The sequence below is a fragment of the Eumetopias jubatus genome, unplaced genomic scaffold (genome assembly GCF_037043125.1).
Source record: "Eumetopias jubatus isolate StellerSeaLion01/CBP00866 unplaced genomic scaffold, mEumJub1_p1.0 scaffold_5, whole genome shotgun sequence".
Classification (NCBI taxonomy): Eukaryota; Metazoa; Chordata; class Mammalia; order Carnivora; family Otariidae; genus Eumetopias; species Eumetopias jubatus.
In genome coordinates this window covers 122,937,416-122,961,592 of record NW_028274811.1, presented here as the reverse complement: position 1 = coordinate 122,961,592, position 24,177 = coordinate 122,937,416, and the positions used below count along the sequence as shown (strand labels likewise).

The 24,177-nt window shown below is 36.1% G+C and overlaps 1 pseudogene; it reads right to left on the bottom strand.

Moving 5' to 3' along the window:
- Positions 1 to 13,852, bottom strand: part of LOC114204754 (cilia- and flagella-associated protein 53 pseudogene) — a 32,463-nt pseudogene extending 18,611 nt beyond the window's left edge.
- Between the last annotated feature and the right edge of the window lie 10,325 nt (positions 13,853 to 24,177).

Below are 24,177 nucleotides of genomic sequence, written 5' to 3'. Positions count from 1 at the left end.
GGGAGGGAAGGAGGGAGAGGAGAGAGAGATTAAGAGACAGAGAGAGAGAGAAAGAGAGAAGGAGAACTACTTCCATAGTATTCAGCTGGGGAAGCAAATCCTTTAATTTTTGAAGTATTAAATGTTAATTGGTAGGCTACGTCCCCCAGAAGGTACCCAAGTCCTAGTCTCTAGAACCTGTGAAGGTTACCTTGCAAGCCAAAAAAGGAAGGCAGATATGATTATGTTTAAGAATCTTAAAAGTGAAGCAATTATCAGAGGGGGCCCTCAGTCCAATTGTGTGCATCCTTACAAGAGGGAGGCAGAGAGATTCACCAAAACACACCAAAGAACAGGAGACAAGAGGAGGACAGAGACAAGACATGGGACATAGTCACCGTAGCCAAGGAACACCAGCAGCCTCTAGAAAGTAGAAAAGGCAAGGAACAGATGGGATTCTCCACCAGAGCTTCTGAGGGACAGTGGCCCTGCCAACAGTGATCCTGAGGTTGGCCCACTGGTACTGATTTTGGACTTTTGGGCTCCAGAACAGTGACAGAATGGATTTCTGTTGTTTTATGCCACCAAATTTGTGATGCTTTGTTTTAGCAGCCACAGGACATTAATACTCTTAGCTATCAGCGGACTTTCTGATTTCATTTTAGGGTATGAATAAGAGTGATAACTGGTATTTATTGAATGCCCTTCGTGGACCAGGCAACCACAATCACCACTCTGCAAGGGCTGCCTCATTAGTCCTCACTCCCACAGTCCTCTGAGGCAGCTGCTCTTCTTCTCTCTGTCTCCTAGCAAGGAGAGCTACTCCAAGGAGGATACAAACCTGCCACGAGTCACACAGTGGGGGAGCACTGAAGATGGAATTTGCGCTCAAGCCACCATTCTAGCCCTGCTGTTGAAGAAATGATGGTAGACTTGCTGTGTATGTTCCCAGCCACATTCCTAAGTTACTAAGTAAAACAATTGTGTAGAATTGACATCCACAATTGGGGATACCAGGTCCTTTAACTCAGGTCCTCAAGAACATCCCTTCACAGATTAAAAAATGAATACCTACTAGGTGTCAGATGCTGGGCTGAGCATGGAGAGTAAGGCACACAGCCTGCTTCCAGAGGCTTCCATGCTTCCTACTCTCCCAACCCTCATTATTGCTTTATGACTGCATGGCAATATCGCCCTCACACCAAAAATTATGTATCAAAATGTAACTTCTAAAGGCTTTCACTAAACCAAATATAAATTAAGGTAAATTAATTATAACTTTGAATGATCTACATTGTTATTCTTCCCCATATGTCTAAACAATGAAAAATAAATAGAAACGTTGAAATTACTATTTCTAGTAACCTTCACAACATGGTTACAACTTACTTCCTACCTCTGCTGTAAATATCCTTGGTTATTCTTTCTAACTGGCATATCAATATTCTTCATTTGATAGTCTCATAGCCTGATGCTAAAGCAAGTGGCTGGCACAAAACCATTTTTTTAAGGCTAAAATTTCCTTGCACTTATTAAGCTTTTTATTTTTAATTAGCTTTTGTTGTTTCCTCTCCTGTCTAAAAAGTGAATAGCTGAAGAGAAGCTCTCTGTTACTTTCCAGTGTTCCACAGGGTGGCTCTATGATAGGCTAAGTCATTGAGACCCTGATTTGTGCATTTTATTTTTCTTTAGTTTTTTTGCCCCACTTCCCATCATGTCTAATGAGGTAGGTTTTGCAGTGTTTTATCTTAGGGATTTTGCTAAGGAAAAGTAGAAATGTCTTCATGTCGACAGTCTTCCTACGTTTTGTAAAGGCTACATTATGTGTCCATGAACCCAACTTTGATCCCTTGCATTAACACTTTCTACTAAGAGTGAAAAAAGGGGCCAGTATTGAAAGGTATTTAATCAACTAATATGTCAGTATAACATCAGTTCACATAGATGTTATGTATAGTTCTCATAGATATTAATGCATTTGCAGTGAAAGGGTATTTATACCATGTAATCAAACAGACAATTATTAATGCAACTATTACATTTTACAGCTGGCTCAAAGATTTCTTCTTAAATAATACAGTTGACAATACTTCATGAAAATAGAGTTTATTGAAACTGAGTTTTTTAACAAATGTTTATTTAGAGCCTTAGAGCTTAATTCTCTTAAGCTTTTTTATTTTTATGAATTTAAGTCAACTGTTTTTCCTTTTTTTAAGTTTTGTAATTGATTTTTAAAATAGCAAGATAAAAGGAATTACCTTCTGTAAACTACTTATTTGTTTAAGTGGGCAAATAATTAGTCATTGGTCTATTTAAAAAATATCTTCCAAATGTTGCTCTAGGAAACAAAGCCTGGATTTAATTTGTGAGAAGTGCACACACAAATACAAAAAACAATGGAATTCTGTCTTCTGCATTCTTTTTGCACTTTAAAAAACTGCTGACACTTTGCAACTCACCACTAAAAAGTGTTTTTGATCTACATTCATAATCTATGAGACTGTGTTAAATAATCTTGATATTATCTCCATGAAAGCGGTTGTGATAGACCATCTTATTCTTTTCCCTGAAGTCTTGAACAACAAAGATGCTTATAAAATGGATTAAACTAAAAACAGCTTTTCTTGGTGATTAGACTTGGAAGATTTCACATCTCTGTACCATATTGACATTCTTTTATTGAATTCTCTAAAATATTACAAAACAACCATTTAATAAAGAAAAACCAAATAGATTAGAAGTCACTGCAGTGAGTTAGACTACCACCTTGACAGATCTCAACAATATGTCACAAGAGGGAAGTCTTAATGTATGGTTATAGGGTGTTGGGGTCTGAGCAAATGTTTCAAGGTGGATAGATGATAGAAATTAGGCAAAATTTGTGACAAGATAAAATTTGTTTAGGATTGGTGGACAAAGTAAGGTGAGGGTCTTAAGGGAAGATTTGATGGATAAACTATTAGTTGATAAGACATCTCTTTGCCCAAATAATCAAACTATTGTCTCAGATAAATTAACTTACATGAATATCTTGAGGAAAATAATATTTATTGGTTTATAGTCTTATCTTTCCTGGGCAAAGTTTTATTGAACAACTAAGTCATGTTGCTACAGGTAGTCTCCATTCTCACTTTTCATTTTGATATATATTTCTAATTTATTCTTTTCACAAAGACTCAGAGTTGTGGGTCCGGGAGATGCCTTTTAGAGGTAAGCCCATGAGCTTTGGAGTTATTAACATACTGCTATTTTTACTCTACCAATCAAAAGGGTTGTAGAAGGGTTGTAGTTGGTGGAAAATCAGAATGAGGGAAAGAGAGAAGCATACTGGTAAATTGCTGGCAATGAACAATCTTGCCTGTATTTGAGGAGGAACAATTTTTACTGTTGAGAGTCATCTTCAGGGTATGACACACCAAAACTATTGACTTTGGCTCTACTTTTTACAAGCTTTCATGCTGAAGTGAGGCCAGGGAACTTACTCAGAAAAGGAGACAACATTTTCCAGCAAGACTTTTAATGCTCTTAGAAGAGGTGTTGATCACAAAATCTTTATATAAGGAAGGGACATGGTAGTTGTTGATAATATATCTGCTTGGCAAAGATGATGTTCACATTCATTTGCTCTCAGTTAATAAATGCTTTTGGCTGTTCAACAATAATGCATATTAGTTAGTTTTTATTTTTTAATAGCTGGACACTTTGCTTCAGATCTTTTATGTTAGCTAATGATTCTAATAACAGATTTGGTATATTTTGGATAGTAAAATTGATTCTGTTTGAATTATAAAAGTTAAGTCCTTGTCCAAATTCATAATTATATTTTTAATCACCTTAGTACAATTTCTGTTTGTAATTGGTCTGTGACTCTGGTGGTTTGACTTCTATTGCTCATTATTTGGTTTTTCTTCCAGGGAATAGGTGGCTGCAAGTCTGGCCATTCTTCAATATCCAGTAATAAGGCTGAAAGGAAGTCATTTCTATTCTTCCTGCTAAGGGGAGAGATGTGGCTGCTCAGGGGTATTGAATTAGAAGCGATAGCATGAATTACACAAGACAATCGATAGATGCTTATTGATAGTATGACCTTGGACAAGACACATAAGCTCACTTAATCTTAAATTCTTTATCTGTCAATGGAGATAAACACAATGCTCATTTCTTAAGATTGTTATGAGGATTAAAAGAAAAATATGCACATAAAACATTGAGCTGAGTACTTGGAATAGTTAACAGTGAATGACTGCTGTTATTGTACTTACTAAAGATGTATTAAAATATGTCATGTATTCATGATATATATAATAATACATAAGATGGAATAAAATAATTAGTATTTTATCTCTAATTAGATGGATTAGTAGCCTCTTCATTAGAAAATCATGAGGAAAAAAAAGTGCCAATACAGGGAAATGACTGGGATATGGTGTTTGTTTATAGTTACTGGCAGTTGAATACCTACAATATATGCATTAGTATTTTTTTTAAAGATTTATTTATTATTTATTTTGAGAGAGTGAGAATGAGAGAGAGAGAGAGAGTACATGAGAGGGGGAAGGGTCAGAGGGAGAAGCAGACTCCCCGCCGAGCAGGGAGCCCGATGTGGGACTTGATCCCGGGACTCCAGGATCATGACCTGAGCCGAAGGCAGTCGCTTAACCAAGTGAGCCACCCAGGCGCCCTATCCGTTAGTATTTTTATCTTATACCTTTATTTTTTTCACTGAATACTAATGGCATTCTAAGTATGTTGGCAAATATATTTTCCTCAGTGAAGTGTTAGTTTTCAACCAGAGTCTGAATAAAACCCTAAGTATTCAATAAATGCATTAGGGCTTCTTTGAAGAACATTTTGATCATAGTGATAATGCTTGAGTACTATTTGATCAAATCTTACCCAATGAATCTATTCTAATACCCCTCAGACTCAAATGATAGGGTATGGAAATTGAGGATAATAGACCTCCATAACTTCACCATTAGAAATATAGTCAAGTGGGAAGCCCATGAATCTATGTCTTCTCTTATTAAGATTTACCCCATAAAAAATGATTTTCTTCTCATGAAACATGGTGTTCAGTCTTTTACTTATGGACAGAGGCCTATTTGTTGATATACATGATGGTGTTGTGCGGCAACTTCCTGCCACAGCATCATAGACAACTGGCAATGGTAGCTCTGGAAATTGATGGAGAAAAGGTCGTTTATTAAGTGACAAGTAAACCTCAGGTAAAATGACAATCCCTGTGCCACAGGATGCCTATGGTCTCTGGGAGAAATACATAAATACATAAAACTATTGCATTTAGGATTTAGCTTAATACTCCGTACCTGTAGTTAAACTTTGCAATCAACTCTTCTCATGCCTTTGTTAAACCTTCCTTAAATAGAACTGAAAACTAAACTGAAATTGGAATTCTTTATAATGAAAACACTACAAAAGTCAAAGTCAAAAATATCTTTATAGTAATCTAACTGTAAAGATAGAAAAAATGCTATTTTTAAATACCACAGCTCAGAGTTTGTTTTGATCATATTAGATTTCTTTAAAAAAAACATGCAAAGTTAATTTATTGTCAAAATCTTTAGTGCCACTCCATTTTCATTGTCTTACTTCCCACCAGTTTCAATGAAGTGATCTACTTTAGTGTTTTAGGTCAGGTTTTTATTATTTGGTGGAAGGCTATCAAAGTAAGGAGAAAGTTGTTTTTCCTTCCTTGTTAAGTATACAGCCAGAAAGAACAACAATATTTTCAAGTTAAAAAGTCATTGCAACCTAATTGAAAACTTCAGGCCAAATGCTGGGAACACTGTGGCTGACCATTCTAAAACAAAAATTGAAAACAGATTCTAGTTGGATTTAAAAAATGATCTGGCTAAAAATCAAGATAGATAATGAGTAAACACATAAAGTACAAAATTAAAGAAGAAAATATTCTGAAATGAACAGAAAGAAGAAATAGGTTAAATAAATAAGGTCTAACAAATCCATTCACTTGGCAAAAGCATTAAGATTTTCATTTGTGTGGTTAATATAGAGCAACTTGATTTCCAAAGATAACACTGAATGTCTGGAGAGAACTCTGATGCATCTGGATTTTGCCCAGTTCTAAACAGGGATTAACACCAACCATGCATATATCTGCTATGAACCCAAACTATCTCTTAAAGCTGTTGCATCTTTCTTCCTATTCTTTGAGGACCAAAAAAAACAAATAAAAAATTTATGCCTTACAACCAAGAGATTGTGTACAACTCATGAGATGGCATCTTCTGTAAAATTTAAGCTACTGATCCACCATTAGTAGAACACATGTTTTGAATTATTTTCTTAGTTTGCAAATGAATTTAGATCATACCTTTTTTGTTCACTGAAGATGAACAGTGAGTGTGATATATATGTATAAGCATATATGTTTTATATATATAAGCATATATAAAACACATATGTATGATTTATAGTAGGCCACATGTATGTGTATATATAGAACACATGTAACACACACATATATATTTATTGAATATTGAATATATATATTTCAATTAACGAAAAAAAAAACCCCAGTAGAGGTGTGACCTAAATTCATTCACAAACTGGGAAAATAACTCAAAACATATGTTCTTCTAATGGTGATTTACATTATATATATATATAGTAGCTTATATATAGAGGACATACATACATCTGATATATATATATATATCCATTGAAAAACTACATATATAAACATAGATATGTTATATGTAATATATATAATGTCTAAACATATATATGTGTATACACACATAACTAGATATAGATATATGTAGAAGTTAGAAATCCTGAGATTCAATATTGAATTCTGGCTCTATCACTTCCTAGCTGTATGCCCTTGGATAAATTACTTAACTTCTCTAATCCTGCAATAATATTTGTAAAATGAGGATAATGCTGTGCTAGTTTCTTAAGAAACAGCTTTATGCCTTGGAAGAGAGATCAAGGAAAGACAGTGGCTACGTCATTTTAGATGCACCTCTACCTCTGAGTTAACATTGAGTGTACATGTTCTGCTGGTGGAAGGTCCAGGATATCATCTGTATTACTGACAAGCATCATCTTACAAATAAAGAACAACTTTCTCATCACCTCTAATTGGGTTTCTTCTTCCCTACCCTTTGTATATAACTTTCTCCAAATAATAAGAAAAATAATGATATAAGTTGAGAAAGGAAAATAATTGACTACCAAATTGAACTACAGCTATAGAATATTAACCCAAATCTTAAATGCAGTAGTTTCATGTATTCAAGCATTATTAGGAGACCATTAAACACCTCCGGTGACAATATTCCACTTTCATATTATGGATACCTACCTTGTGACACACATGTTGCAAATATCTCCCAGTGCATTATTTTTCTTTTAACTTAGTTCATTTTTAAAATATTCTACCTCAAAGCTTTTCATTTTGACTCATGCAAATCCAGTGCATTTTTTATTTCCAGCTTTTTCCCTTAGTGTCATAGCTAATTTCCAGGTCATCATAACCTATATTTTCATCTATGATTCTCCTTCAATATTTTCTTATGAAATATTTCAAACTTAGAAAACCTTACCATCTAGATTCTACTATTAACATTGCATTCTACTTACTTTTTAACATATATCTCTCCATATTTCCATCACTTTATCCGTTATATCAATCTATTTTTATGCGTTTCAAAGTAATCTGCAGGCAGATGACTTGTCCCAAATACTTCAGTATGCACACCATATGTATTTGATATATATTTTGTCTTTTTGCTTTTACATACGGTTTTTGTTTTTTTATGGCTGCTGGAACAAATTGCCACAAACTGGGTGGCTTAAAACAACATATTTATTCTCTTCCAGTTCTGGAGGCCGAAAATAAGAAATCAGTTTCACTGGGTTCAAAGTGGTGGCAGGGCTGCTTCCTTCTGGAGGCTCTGGGGAGAATCCTATTCCATAATTTTCTAGCTTCTGGACTGTGTTCTTGGCTTGTGAGCCCTTTCTCACACCACTCCAACTTCTTTCTTCCTTTGTCACTTCTCTTATGCAGTCAGATTTCCCTCCGCCTTCCCCTTTCTTATAAGCTCAAGGGTGATTACATTGAGGATAGTCCAGATATTCCAGGATAATCTTTCCATCTCAAGATCCTTAATCCATATTAAGGGATCCAAAATCCCTTTTGCCGTATAAGGTAACATTCACAGGTTCTAAAGATTAGGACCTGGGTACCTTTGGGGCTGTTACTCAGCCTACTGTGCATGCAAACATTTATTTCATCATCTTTTTTTAACAGCATCAAGTAAGACACTGATTGAATTTTTTCCAAATGCCCAAATTATTGAAAAATATAAATATAAATGATTTTAAAGTTAAGAATTCTCAAATCTAATTGAGATGATACTTTTATCATATATGATGTTCCTCATATTTTCTCCATACACTAAATTCTTCTCAAGTTACTAATGACAAAATATGATAATGATTTGGTTAATGAATCTAATTATAGGTGTTTTTTAAAATTTCTTCACAGTTGGGGAAAAAAGTGAAAAATTGAAGAATATAACTTAGTTGCTGCAGGAAAATGGCCATCAAATTCCCATGCACTGATTTATTCTCTGCAAGAATGTTTAGTCGATAATTATCAGGCTATTTGAATTCATATGTGAAATATAAGAAAGAACAAAATAACACCCACTCAACTCTGTCAGATATTAAATGATGAGGAGCTAAGACAAACAGCCCAATCAGAAAACAAGCCAGAAGGGCTAAAAGAGATTTACATCAGAATTTTCATATTAATTCTAAAATATTTAGAGCATTAAAATTTGAGTTATCTATCATCGTTCCAGTAAGGGCAGCACCTGTTCTTAATAAACATAATTTTTCCCAATTGTCTGATTTCTGAACGAGTTATGGAATCACTAGCATTAAAACATTTTAATTGAAACAAAACCTTTGGCATTGTATATAGTCTTTAATCTTTGGTAAACATATGACTTTGCAAGGGAACACATTACTGGATAAATGTTCCATGCTGAATTGATCAGGCCCATTTCTAGAGAATGTGTTGCCAATTAATTGGTTATAAGAAGCATGCTTTTTACAAAACAATGGATGATGCATCGATTCCCATGACCTCACCCTAAATAAGTACATTGCCATTTTAAGGTTTATTTGTAATTATTATTCTAAACTATGAAATTATTGATTGACGTGTTTATTTGCCATCCATATATCTTCTTTGCTAAGGTATCTGTTCAGTTCTTTGCCCATTTTTTTAATCAAGTTGTTCATTTACTTATTGTTGAGCTTTAAGAGTTCTTTGTATATTTTGAATAACAATCCTTTATCAGACATGTTTTTTGCAAATATTTTCATCTACTTTGTGACTTATCTTCTTTTTCTCTTGAGTGTCCATACATATACATATTTTGTTATTCTTGTTATGTTTGACATTATTTAAATATCTTTCTTTGTCCATTATAATGTTTGTTTGTTTAATGTTGACTATAATGATTGTTTAATTAATGTTGACTTTTAGAAGAATTCGAAAGAACTTCCTGAGAAATTCAGATACTCCTTAATGCAGAAGCAATATAAAATCTTTCCTATAAATTGTGTAGGTGACAAGGAGTTCACTGTAACAGAATCACACTGTGATAGATGTTGGGTCAGACAAGGCTTACTTATTAGCCAGTGACTCACTTGGGTATACCAGCCTCAAAGCAAAATTCAAATGGTTTCCTCTGCAAAATGACAAAGTACCTATTGCATGCCAAGAAACTTCTAGGTTACTTATACGTGGCTGAAATATGGAATGTTAAATACACAAATGATGAAAAACCTCTACATTTCAAGTAAAGAAATATACACATACTTAAATCACATTTGTTAGTGTTTGATTTTCTTCCTAAAGTTCTATAACCTGGATTTCATGGACTCTTAGAAGATACATAGATGCGTTACTAGTATTTCTCAAACTATCTGTTGTGAAAGACTATTTTTTTTCCAATTTATTGTAGACTGATACATTTGCCCCATATATACCACTCCTTTATTTACATGCTTGTGTGTGTGTGTGTCTGTGTGTGTGTGTGTCTGTGTGTGTGTGATAGTGATATAGGTCAGTGGAACATTTGCAGCTTTGAAAAGCATTTCATTAGCAATTTTCTGTTGTTTATAAATACTGACAGAGACAGTGTTATTGAAATCAGTTCCCACATTTCAGTAGAAATGAGAGAATCTCAGGCAAAGACCAATGGCAGTTCTAAACTCCCAGAACTTCTAGACAGCAGATGGGCTATGTTCATCAAAGCAGAGAGAGAGTGTGTAATAATAATTAGAAGGATCTGAACACAGCAGAAATATATGTGTGACCCACTAGTGTTACACTTCATTTGTGTAACTAGAAGGACTCTAGGTCTGGGCACGAGAGGCCTGATTTGAGCCACCATGATATAAAATAAACATCTCTCACCCAAGATTCAGATCTAGCATCCCTTGAATTAAAAAGAAGTTGGGTAACTTTGAGACAGGATAGATCAATCACTTCACAAGTACTTTCTGCAAATTTTCTCCTTATTCTCCTCTAATATACCTATGTTCACTTATCAGAGCAAACGTGCACTGGGCAAAAGAAAATAAGCAGAACTTTCAGGTTTCATTAAGCCAAGACTGTGAGTCAGATCTGGTTTCTGAGACCTCAAGCACCACAGCCAATCAGGAAGAGTGGAGACTTGCATAATGAGCTGATGAATGTAGTTTTAATCTGATTCCATCTCATAGGAGGCCCAGTAGTATCATAAGTACATCTTCCTTTCTAAGTGTATGCTTGAAATATATATTCTCAGCAACTAGATGTATCCTAGCTTAAGTTTCTGTCACTGTGGAGTGGCCAACCAAACTGGACAGGATATCTCCAGACCCTTGAATATGGGTTGCTAACTTGCTTAAGTCACTGTTATTTTGATTTTTTTTTCCTCTTACACTCAAAACTAATATTAATCAATACACTACTTAATATCCTTTCAATTATTTTTCTAAGTTAAATTCTTTTTTGTTTATAATCAAGAAGCAGAAATAAGATGTATCTACATGATCTCAGTCCTCAAAAGCACCACGAGTTTGGCATTAATATTTTCATTTCATTTTTATGTGCTAAGAATTTGGGGCTCAGAAAGGTTAAAGATAATGAAAAATACTACAGGGGTGGAAGTATAACGAGTTGGAAACCTTAGCTTTTTAATGCTAATAGCCATTCTTTTTTTTTTTTTTGAAGATTTTATTTATTTTTTTAGAGAGAAAGAGAAAGTGAGCAAGTGGGGGGAGGGGCAGAGGCAGAGAATCCTGAAGCAGATTCCCTGATGAACAGGGTGCCCCATATTGGGATCCCAGGATCATGACCTGAGTTGAAATCAAGATCTGGCCACTTAACTGACTGAACCACCCAGGCGCCCACCATTCTTTTGGTGCTCATACAATATTACCTCTTAAGTTAAGGGTTCACAACCTTATGAAGTCCATTTTCTCTGTAATATAGAGAATGAGGTGATTTCCTGAGAGTGATAGGGATGGTGCTAAGCTAGTGGAGAGTGATGACAAATATTTGAAAAGGAGAAGGGAATACAGTCTTGTAAAACCAAGTGTAGCAACCAATCAGGTGGCTTTGGCGCAGCCCCTAGTAGCTTGATAGAAATGCAAGTTTCAGGACACTACCCACTGAATCAAATCTGCATTTCTAAAAATCCCCAGGTAATTTGTGTGGACATTAAAGTTTGAGAAGCACCAGCACAAGGAGACATTATCAAGCAATACTGAAGGGCCAGCTGAAATGGAAACTATGCATTTATAAGCAACAATATTAATGTCTAGAAAACCCTGATTGTTGCCTATCCAGAAACTACTCAAGGCTTGGTAACAAATCCAAACTCCTACTAAAATGCCAGATCCTCACTTTGACTTTTGCACTTATGTCAATGGCTTATGGCCAAAATCTGACCAATGAAAGCTTAGGGGAAACACAGGGAGGATTTTCAGAGAGGGTTTCATCTTATTCAAATAAATGAATAGGAATAAACTCCTGTCTTCTTGGTCTGAATATTGTTCTATGTGTGATGCATGGAACTGTAGCAGTCATTTTACAATCTTGGGGGCATAAACCCAAAGACTAAACCAAGATAACAATCTAATGAATCAACATCAGAAACACAATTCCTTTGGATTTTTCTTGTACATGAGACAATAAACACCCATATTGTTTAAAGGATTTTCATCTAATTTTTCCACTACTTGCAGCTAAGAGTATCCTAAGTGAAAGGGAAGGAAGGAAGGAGGGAGGGAGGGAGGGAGGGAGGGAGGGAGGGAAGGAAGGAAGGAAGGAAGGAAGGAAGGAAGGAAGGAAGGAAGGAAGGAAGGAAGGAAGGAAGGAAAGAAAGAAAGAAAGAAAGAAAGAAAGAAAGAAAGAAAGAAAGAAAGAAAGAAAGAAAGAAAGAAAGAAAGAAAGAAAGAAAGAAAGAAAGAAAGAAAGAAAGAAAGAAAGAAAGAAAGAAAGAAAGAAAGAAAGAAAGAAAGAAAGAAAGAAAGAAAGAAAGAAAGAAAGAAAGAAAGAAAGACCTATGCTGCTAGAGCAGAAAGAAATATAGGTTGGAGCCAGCTTATGGAATCTTACATGTTACAACAGGGAGTTTGGATATATTCTGGTTAACAGCTGTTAATGATAGTTTTCTAAGCTTAAGGAATTGAAAGCTTTATTTTTTGTAAAAAGGGAACATTCTCCATAATGCAGATAATACAGATACTCCATCTTCTTTCTTTTTGTACTTGATGCATTACTTGCGGCAGTTAGGAGGCAAGTAGACCTGACTTAATTACAGTCCTATCTCCTTTGTTTTATGAACCATTCATTTGGTAATGAAGAGATGTAGTTTACATCCCCAGGATGAATGAAGAGGAGGAAGGATGAGATGAATAAGCATCTTCTCAGACAATGAGTCCACGGTATATCAGTCAGCTTTGCCACAGCAGTAAAGAATTTCAATGTTGGTGGCTTACGGGAAAGAGCATTATTTCTTGCTGTGATTATCTGCCACTCTTTTGGTCTCCACTGGGTTCTGTTGAGCTTCTTTAGGACTTTTAGAACTCTGTTGGATGCCATTTAGATCTACTAGTAGGATTTTCTGAGCTCTATCGGATTCTGCTGGGCTTAATTTAGTTTCATGTATCTTTTGTTAGCTACTTTTGGGGATATACCATTATCATTTCATAACTAGGCCTCCATTTTATTCTATAAAAACATCAGCTTCTCAGCACAAATGATTTTGCACTCCTCCCCTCCCCCCCCCCCACCTAGGAAACTTGAACAAACACAAGCTTAGTTTGTCATAGCTCAAGTTCCCACCCTAGGATGACCCCAGCTTCTCCTAAAATGCCTGCCTGAGAAAACTCAATCTTGCCAGGAAAATTTACAGTTTGTTCCAGCCCAAACCTGGTGATAAGTAGGCTCCTGAATCCCTCTGAGAGCAGTTTCTTGAGAAAGCTTGCAATTATAAATCCTATACATCCTTTGAGATGTAACTCTTCCACCAACAAGAACCTTCTCCTTAAGGACCTGAGAGTTGTCTCTTTGTAATACAAACATTTAGAGAGATAACTTCAGCTCCCAGTCCCTGTGGGAAGGTAAGGGCCTAACTTCTTACATAGCTGACTCCTGTCATAAAGATACAGAATTTTTTTTCTCCTCCAGTTAAGCACCAATGAACAAACCCAGAGGCCTGGTCACGTTACCCAACTCGCCTTCCCACATTTTGTAAGTTTCCACCAGCCTGGCTGCTAACGTCTCTGCCATCCTCCCTCGCTGCTCCCACATTCTCCCTTTAAAAAGCGCAGGCATCTCTGCACAAAGTAGAGTTCAGTTCGCATTGGACCCTTTTCCCTATTGCAAGGGTTCAGTACAAAGTAAAATCTATCTTCACCACTTTAGTGTCTGGCTTTGTTTATCTTTGACAGTGGCAAGTGTCACATCTTCGCATATGCCAAAGCACATCAAATGATCAAGCCCAAAGTCAATGAAGCTCAGGAAGCATGACAAGGGCAGAGAACAAGCAAATAGACAAACAAATGATAACACATACAGCTTTTTAAATAAAAACGAGTACTAGATATCCTAGAAAGTAGTTTTCCTATCAGATTTTCATAAAAGAAATGCTAAAAACAGTATTTTTGTATATTTTTACAAAGTACTTTGTCAAAGTATATTTTCGACAAAGCAAATATAAATAGGAAAAGTTACAGCAATGTTGCTCTCTGAATTGGCAAACATAAAATTTCCTCAAGGGAACTAAAGCCATAAATTTAAAAAGTGTATAAACTTTAATATCAGGAATATGTTATTCATTTTTATTCTTAACTGATGAGTAATGTTCCAATGTTCTTGAAATGGAAGTCAATTAGTTGTACTGCCTTGTTATTATTAAAAATGTGTATTTGATAGTGAAAAATAGGAAAAGCCATAAAAATTACAGACAAATCAGAAGTCTGGAAAGCATCTAAGATCCCTGCTTCCTGTAAATCTTGTTAAAATCTTTCCACCAGACTTTATTTCCAGTTAACTTAAGAAAATCAAGAAACACTGTGTGATTGCCACTTGATGTGTCTTATCACATCTTTTACAGTCCTGGAGGGGGGGGCTACTAGGAAAGATAACACCAATTATTTAAGACAGTAGCATATTGAGTGAGATTGTTCAACCTTTTAAATTTCAGTCTCACTATTTTCCAATGGACAGGACAGAATGTCCTATTTGGATGACATTCACAGCCCAGCGTCAACAAACAGTCTCAGAAAATTAAATTCCAGGCTAGTATGTGTGTCCTCATGTTCTGTGAAATTTGACTTGAAGGCAAAATAACTTTGCAATGTAGTGACAAATTTGAAGTGACAGAGGTAATATATCTTTTTTGAAGATTTATTTATTTATTTGAGAGAGAGAGAGTGTGTGTGTATGTGTGCATGTGAGTAGGGCAGGGGCAGAGGGAGAAGGAGAGAGAGAATCTCAAGCAGGCTCTATGCCCAGGGCTTGATCCCATGACCCGAGGTAATCTACCTTAACTTCAAATTCAATATCCTTAACGTCTTCATCAATTAGTGGGAGGAGAAGGGCAATAGATCACAATAATAAATGGATAATTATATTGATGATGGGTAGTTAGTGGTGAAACATTCTAAATTACTTTGTTCAGTGCATTAAGTAATCATCTCTTAGGTGGAAAGTTTACTTGCATTTCATGGATGGGGGAATGGAAAGGAAAAGAAAAAAATTAATTAAGTATGGTCCTTGCCCTTCATGAATTTGTTGGGTAGTGAAGAGTTCCAGGAATTGATATTAAACATTTATGTGTTTGTCGTCGATCATGACATAACCTGTGTTCATAACAATATCACACTGAGGAGAAAATAGGGAAAGAAAGAAGAGGGTGGCTTCCTTCAGAATTATTAAAACAAATTGGAGACATGAGTGAATACTGCCAGAATAACATTTAAAGGAAAACAAATTTATTTAAAAATAAATGGTACTTGTAGTAAATTACGAAAGATTGTTTTATGTAAGTATGATTAAAATTCACACAGTTTATTTATTTGAGAGAGAGAGAATGAGAGACAGAGAGCACAAGAGGGAAGAGGGTCAGAGGGAGAGGCAGACTCCCCGCTGAGCAAGGAGCCCGATGTGGGACTCGATCCCGGGACTCCAGGATCATGACCTGAGCCGAAGGCAGTCGCTCAACCAACTGAGCCACCCAGGCGCCCTAAAATTCACACAGTTATGGCAAATTGTATAGAAGCCAAATAATCTAAAAAATTAGGTTAGATTTAAAATAGAACTAATGACAGAAATAACAATATTAACAACTGTAAAAACTACACATTCCCTCAATATTTGTTCTGGTGCCAGTTATTATGCTAGGCCATGTATATACATTATTCTTCTAATTCTTTTTTTTTAAACAAGTAATGACTAATAATTAATGTTTCTTTTAAAAGTTACCCATTTTTTAAAAATTCTGGTATAGTTAACATACAGTGTATTATTAGTTTCAGGTATACAGTATTGTGAGTCAACAATTCTATACATTACTCAGTGCTCATCATGGTAAGTGCACTCTTCATCCCCCTCACCTATGTTACCCATCCCTCCAGCCACCTCCCCTCTGGTAACCATCAGTTTGTTCTCTGTAGTTAAAAGTCTTGGTTTGCCTCTCTTCCCCACCACCCCTCCAAGTTTATTTGTTTTGTTTCTTAAATTCCAAAGATGAGTGAAATCCTATAGTATTTGTCTTTCTCTGACTGATTTATTTTGCTTGGCATTACCCTCTAGATCCATCTGTGTTGTTGCAAATGGCAAGATTTCATAGGTTTTTATGGCCGAGTAATAGTCCATTGTATGTATATACCACATCATCTTTATCCATTCATCTATTGATGAACATTTTGTTTGCATCTATAATCTGGCTCTTGTAAATAATTCTTCAGTAAACACAGGGGTGCATATTTCTTTTCAAATTAGTATTTTTGTACTTTTTGGCTAAATACCCACTAGTGGAATTACTGGATCAGATGGTAGCTCTAATTTTAATATTTTGGGTAACCTCCATACTGTTTTCCATAGTGGCTGTACCAGCTTGCATTCCCACCAACAGTGCACGAGGGTTCTTTTTTCTCCTCATCCTCACCAACACTTGTTTCTTGTATTTTTGATTTTCGCCACTCTGACAGGTAAGAGGTGGTATCTCATTGTGGTTTTGATTTGCATTTCCCTGATGATGAGTGATGTTGAGTATCTTTTCATGTGTCTGTTGGCCATCGGTATGTCTTCTTTGGAGAAATATCTGTTCATGTCTTCTGCCGATTTTTTAATTGAATTACTTGGTTTTTGGTGTTGAGTTGTGTAAGTTCTTTATATATTTTAAACATTAACCCTTTTTCAAATATATCATTTGCAAGTATCTTCTCCCCATTCAATTCAGTAGATTGTCTTTTAGTTTTGTTGATTGTCTCCTTCACTGTGCAAAAGCTTTTCATTTTGATGTAGTCTCAAAAATTTATTCTTGCTTGTTTCCCTTGCCTCAGTAGACAGATCTAGAAAAATGTTGCTATGGTTGATGTCAGAGAAATTACAGTCTGTTTCTCTTCTGGATTTTTATTGTTTCAGGTCTTAGATCTAGGCTGTAACCCATTTTGAGTTTATTTTTGTGTATGGTGTAAGAAAGTGGTCCATTTTATTCTTTTGCATGTAGCTGTCCAATTTTCCCAACACCATGTGCTGAAGAAACTATGTTTCCCATTGCAAATTCTTGCCTTTTGGTCAAAGATTAATTGACCATATAATTGTGGATTTACTTCTAGCCTTTCTATTTGGTTCCACTGATCTCTGTGTCTGTTTTTCTGCCAGAACCACCTTGCTTTGATTACTACAGCTTTGTAGTATCTCTTGATATCCACGATTGTGATACCTCCAGTTTTGTTTATCTTTTTCAAGATTGCTTTGGTTATTTGGAATCTTTTGTGGTTCCATACAAATTTTAGGATGATTCATTTTAGTTCTATAAAAAATGCTGTTGGTATTTTGATAAGAATTGCGTTAAAGCTGTAGATTGCTTTGAGTAATATGACCATTTTCACAATATTTGTTCTTCCAATCCATGAGTATGGAATATCTTTCCCTTTGTGTCATCTTCAATTTCTTTCATCAATGTTTTATAGTTTTTAGAGTACAGGTCTTTCACCTGCTTGTTTAAGTTTATTCCTAAGTATTTTGTTATTTTTGGTGAAATTGTAAAATGGGTTTGGTTTCTTAGTTTTTCTTTCTGCTACATCATTATTACTATACAGAAATTCAATGGATTTCTGTATGCTGATTTTGTATCTTGTGAACTTACTAATTCATTTATCAATTTTAGTAGTGGTTTTGGTGGCGTTTTGAGGGTTTTCTTTATATAGTATCATGTCATATGCAAATAGTGAAAGTTTTACTTCTTCCCTACCGATTTGGATTCCTTTTTTTTTTTTTAATTGTTGTTGTTGTTGCCTGATTGCTATGGTTAGGACTTCTGGTACTATGTTGAATAAAAGGGGTGAGAGTGGACATCCCTTGCCTTGTTCCTGATCTTAGAGGAAAAGCTCCCAATTTTTCACCATTGAGTATAATGTTAGCTGTGGGTTTTTCATATATGGCCTTTATTACATTGAGGTATGTTCCCTCTAAACCTACTTTTTTGAGGCTTTTATCATGAATTGATGTTGTACTTGTCAAATGCTTTTTTTTTTGCATCTATTGAAATGATCATATAGTTTTTATCCTTTCTCTTGTTGATGTGATGTATCACATTGATTGATTTGTGAATATTGAACCACACTTGCATCTCAAAAATAAGTCTCACTTGATTGTGATAAATGATTTTTTAAATATATTGTTGGATTCATTTGCTAATAATTTGTTGGGGATTTTTGCATCTGTGTTCATCAGAGATATTGGCCTGTAGTTCTCTCTTTCTCTTTCTCTCTCTTTCTCTCTCTCTCTCTCTCTTTTTTTTTTTTTTTTTTTGTAGTGTCTTTACCTGGTTTCGGTATCAGGTTAATACTGGCCTCATACAAAGAGTTTGGAAGCTTTTCTTTCTCTTCCATTTGAAATAGTTTGAGAGGAATAGGTATTAACTCTTCTTTAATTGTTTGGTAGAATTCACCTGTGAAGCTATCTGGTCTTGGGAATTTGTTAGGATTTTTTTTGATTACTGATTCAATTTTATAATGGTAACTGGTTTGTTCAACTTTCTATTTCTTTTTGGTTCAGTTTTGGGAGGTTATAGGTTTCTAGGAATTTATTCCTTTCCTCTAGGTTGTCCAGTTTGATAGCATATAATTTTTAAAAAATCCTCTTATAATCCATTGTATTTTTGTGGTGTTGGTTGTTATTTCTCCTCTTTTATTTCTGATTTTGTTTGAGTCCTCTCTCTCTTTCACTTTGTCTGGCTAAAGTTTTTTTTTTTTAATTTTATTATGTTATGTTAGTCACCATAAAATACATCCTTAGTTTTTGATGTGGTGATCCACAATCCATTGTTTTCGTATAACACCCAGTGTTCCATGCAGTACATGCCCTCCTTAATACCCATCACCAGGCTAACCCATCCCCCCTCCCCCCTTCCCTCTAAAACCCTCTTTGTTTCTCAGAGTCCATAGTCTCTCATGGTTCATCTCTCCCTCCGATTCCCCCCCTTCATTTTTCCCTTCCTTCTCCTAATGTCCTCCATGCTATTCCTTCTGCTCCACAAATAAGTGAAACCATATGATAATTGACTTTCTCTGCTTGACTTATTTCACTTAGCATCATCTCCTCCAGTCCCATCCATGTTGATGTAAAAGTTGGGTATTCATCCTTTCTGATGGCTGAGTGATATTCCATTGTATGTATGGACCACATCTTCTTTATCCATTCATCTGTCGAAGGGCATCTCCACAGTTTGTCTATTGTGGACGTTGCTGCTATGAACATTGGGGTGCATATGGCCCTTCTTTTCACTACATCTGTGTCTTTGGGGTAAATACCCAGGAGTGCAATTGCTGAGTCATAGGGTAGCTCTATTTTTACATTTTTGAGGCACCTCCACACTGTTTTCCAAAATGGCTGTACCCACTTGCATTCCCACCAACAGTGTAAGAGGGTTCCCCTTTCTCCACAACCTCTCCAACATGTGTTGTTCCTTTCCCTGTCCATTTTTGCCATTCTAACTGGTGTAAGGTGGTATCTCAATGTGGTTTTGATTTGAATTTCCCTGATGGCTAATGATGATGAACATCTTTTCATGTGACTGTTAGCCATTTGTGTCTTCTTCAGAGAAGTGTCTTTTCATATCTTCTGCCCACTTTTTGACTTGATTATTTGTTTTTTGGGTGTTGAGTTTGAGAAGTTCTTTATAGATCTTGGATACTAGCCCTTTATCTGTAGTGCCATTTGCAAATATCTTCCCCCATCCTGTGGGTTGCCTCTTTGTTTTGTTGACTGTTTCCTTTGCTGTGCAGAAGCTTTTTATCTTGATGAAGTCCCAAAAGTTCATTTTTGCTTTTGTTTCACTAGCTTTTGGAGATGTATCTTCAAAGAAGTTGCTGTGGGTGATGTCAAAGAGGTTACTGCCTATGTTCTCCTCTAGGATTTTGATGGATTCCTGTCTCACATTGAGGTCTTTCATCCACTTTGAGTTTATCTTTGTGAATGGTGTTAGAGAATGGTCGAGTTTCATTCTTCTGCATGTGGCTGTCCAATTTTCCCAGCACCATTTATTGAAGAGACTTTTTCCCATTGCATGTTTTTTCCTGCTTTGTCAAAGATTATTTGACCATAGAGTTGAGGGTCCATATCTGGGTTCTCTATTCTGTTCCATTGGTCTATATGTCTGTTTTTGTGCCAGTACCATGCTGTCTTGGTGATCACAGCTTCGTAATATAGCTTGAAATCGGGCAACGTGATGCCCCCAGCTATGTTTTTCTTCTTCAACATTTCCTTGGCGATTCGGGGTCTTTTCTGATTCCATACAAACTTTAGGATTGTTTGTTCCAGCACTTTGAAAAATGTCATTGGAATTTTGATCAGGATGGCATTAAAAGTATGGATTGCTCTGGGTAGCATAAACATTTTTACAATGTTTATTCTTCCGATCCATGAGCATGGAATATTTTTCCATCTTTTTGTGTCTTCTTCAATTTCTTTCATGAGTGTTTTGTAGTTCCTAGAGTATAGATCTTTTACCTCTTTGGTTAGGTTTATTCTGAGGTATCTTATGGTTTTTGGTGCTATTGTAAATGCAATAATTTCTCTAATTTCTCTTTCTACAGTTGCGTTGTTAGTGTATAAGAAAGCAACTGATTTCTGTGCATTGATTTTGTATCCTGCCACATTACTTACTGAATTGCCGTATGAGTTCTAGTAATTTGGGGGTGGAGTCTTTTGGGTTTTCCACATAAAGTATCATGTCGTCTGTGAAAAGAGAGAGTTTGACTTCTTTGCCAATTTGAATACCTTTTATTTCTTTTTGTTGTCTGATTGCTGTTGCTAGGACTTCTAGTACTATGTTGAACAATAGTGGCGAGTGTGGGCATCCTTGATGTGTTCCTGATCTTAAGGGAAGGCTCTCAGCTTTTTCCCATTGAGGATGATATTCACTGTGGGTTTTTCATAGATGGATTTTGTGAACTTGAGGAATGTTCCCTCTATCCCTATACTCTGAAGAGTTTTAATCAGGAAAGGATGTTGTATTTTGTCAAATGCTTTTTCTGCATCAATTAAGAGGACCATATGGTTCTTCTCCCTCTTCTTATTAATGTGTTCTATCACATTGATTGATTTGAGAATGCTGAACCGCCCTTGCATCCCGGGGATAAATCCCACTTGGTCATGGTGGATGATCCTTTTAATGTATTGTTGGGTCCTATTAGCTAGGATTTGATTGAGGATTTTGGAATCCATATTCATCAGGGATATTGGTCTGAAATTCTCCTTTTTGATGGGGTCTTTACCTGGATTGGGGATTAAGGTAATGCTGGCCTCATAGAATGAGTTTGGAGGTTTTCCTTCTGTTTCTATTTTTTGAAACAGCTTCAGTAGAATAGGTATTATTTCTTCTTTGAATGTGTGGTAGAATTCCCCAGGGAATCCATCAGGCCCTGGACTCTTGTTTTTTGGGAGGTTTTTGATCACTGCTTCAATCTCGTTACTGGTTATTGGCCTATTCAGGTTGTCAATTTCTTCCTGTTTCAGTCTTGGCAGCTTATAGGTTTCCAGGAAGGCCTCCATTTCAACCAGATTGCTCAGTTTATTGGCATATAGTTGTTGATAATAATTTCTAATAATTGTTTCTATTTCCTTGGTGTTAGTTGTGATCTCTCCCCTTTCATTCATAATTTTATTAATTTGGGTCCTTTCTCTTTTGGATAAATCTGGCCAGTGGTTTATCGATCTTATTAATTCTTTCAAAGAACCAACTTTTAGTTTCGTTGATCTGATCTACTGTGTTTCTGGTTTCTAATTCATTGATCTCTGCTCTAATCTTAATTATTTCTCTTCTAATGTGTGGCTTAGGCATTGTTTGTTGCTTTTTCTCTAGTTCTTTAAGGTGTAGAGTTAGTTGGTGAATTCAGGATTTTTCTACTTTTTTGAGTGAGGCTTGGATGGCTATGTATTTCCCCCTTAGGACTGCCTTTGCAGTATCCCATAGGTTTTGGACCGATGTGTTTTCGTTCTCATTGATTTCCATGAATTGTTTAAGTTCTTCTTTGATTTCTGGTTGACCCAAACATTCTTGAGCAGAGTGGTCTTTAGCTTCTAAGTGTTTGAATTTCTGCCAAATTTTTTCTTGTGATTGAGTTCCAGTTTTAAAGCACTGTGGTCTGAGAATATGCAGGGAATAATCTCAATCTTTTGGTATCAGTTGAGACCTGATTTGTGACCCAGAATGTGGTCTATTCTGGAGAAAGTTCCATGTGTGCTCAAGAAGAATGAGTATTCTGTTGTTTTAGTGTGGAATGTTCTGTAAATATCTATGAGGTCCATCTGGTCCAGTGTATCATTCAAAGCTCTTGTTTCCTTGTTGATTTTCTGCTTAGATGATCTGTCCATTGCTGAGAGTTGGAGTATTGAGGTCTCCTACAATTAATGTATTGTTATCAATATGACTCTTTATTTTGGTTAACTTATTTGGTTGGCTTATGTAGATGGCTGTTCCCATGTTGGGGGCATAGATATTTACAATTGTTAGATCTTCTTGTTGGATAGACCCTTTAAGAATGATATAGTGTCCTTCTGTGTCTCTAATTACAGACTTTAGTTTAAAATCTAATTTGTCTGCTATAAGAATTGCTACCCCAGCTTTCTTTTGAGGTCCGCTGGCATGGAAGATGGATCTCCATCCCTTCACTTTCAGTCTGGATGTATCTTTACGTTCAAAATGAGTCTCTTGTAGCTAGCATATGGTTGGGTCCTGTCTTTTTATCCAATCTGCAAGCCTGTGCCATTTTATGGGAGCATTTAGGCCATTCACGTTGAGAGTGATTATTGAAAGATATGAATTAATTGTCATCATGTTGCCTGTGATGGCATGATGCCATGGCAACATGTTGCCATGTTGCCCGTTGTTTTTATAGATTGTCCCTGTAAATTTCTGTTGTCTATCACTCTTGGGGTCTTTCTCCTTTTATAGAACCCCCCTTAATATTTCTTGCAGGGCCAGCTTAGTGGTCACATATTCTTTCAGTTTCTGCCGGTCGTGGAAGATCTGCATCTCTCCATCCATTCTAAATGACAGCCTTGCCAGATAAAGTATTCTTGGCTGCATGTTCTTCTCATTTAGTACCCTGAATATGTCTTGTCAGGCCTTTCTGGCTTGCCAGGTCTTTGTGGATAGGTCTGACGTTATTCTGATGTTCCTCCTTCTGTATGTAAGGAATCTCCTCCCCCTAACTGCCCTTAAGATGGTTTCCTTGGTTCTAAGATTTGCAAGTTTTACTATTACATGTCGGAGTGTTGGCCTGTTTTCCTTGATCTTGGGAGAGGTCCTCTCTGCCTCTAGGACGCGAATGTTTGTTTCATTCCCCAGATTAGGGAAGTTCTCAGCTACAATTTGCTCAAATACATCTTCTAGTCCTCTCTCTCTCTCCACTCCCTCCGGGATTCCAATAATTCTGACATTGGAATGCTTCATGGTGTCACTTATTTCTCTGATTCTATTTTCATGGATTCTGAGTTGTTTTTCCCTGGCCTCCTCTTTTCCCTTTTATCTATTATATTGTCTTCCGGGTCACTTATTTGTTCTTCTGCCTCAGTTACCCTAGCTGTTAGATTATCTAGATTGGATTGGATCTCATTGATAGCATTTTTAAGTTCTGCCAATTCAGCTTTCATTTCTGCCCTTAGAGACTCTATGTTGCCATTAATTGATTTCTCCATTCTAGCCATTGTCTTCACGATTGCTAGCCTGAATTCCATCTCTGACATCTTGGTTATATCTGCATCCATTTGTAAATCTGCAGCATAAGTCATGATCTCTGAGTCTTTTCTCTTTTGGGGGCTCCTCCTCCTAGTCATTCTGTTGATGGGTGTTTGAGGGAATGTATAGAGTACAAAGTATTGACCAGAACCCAAGCAGGATG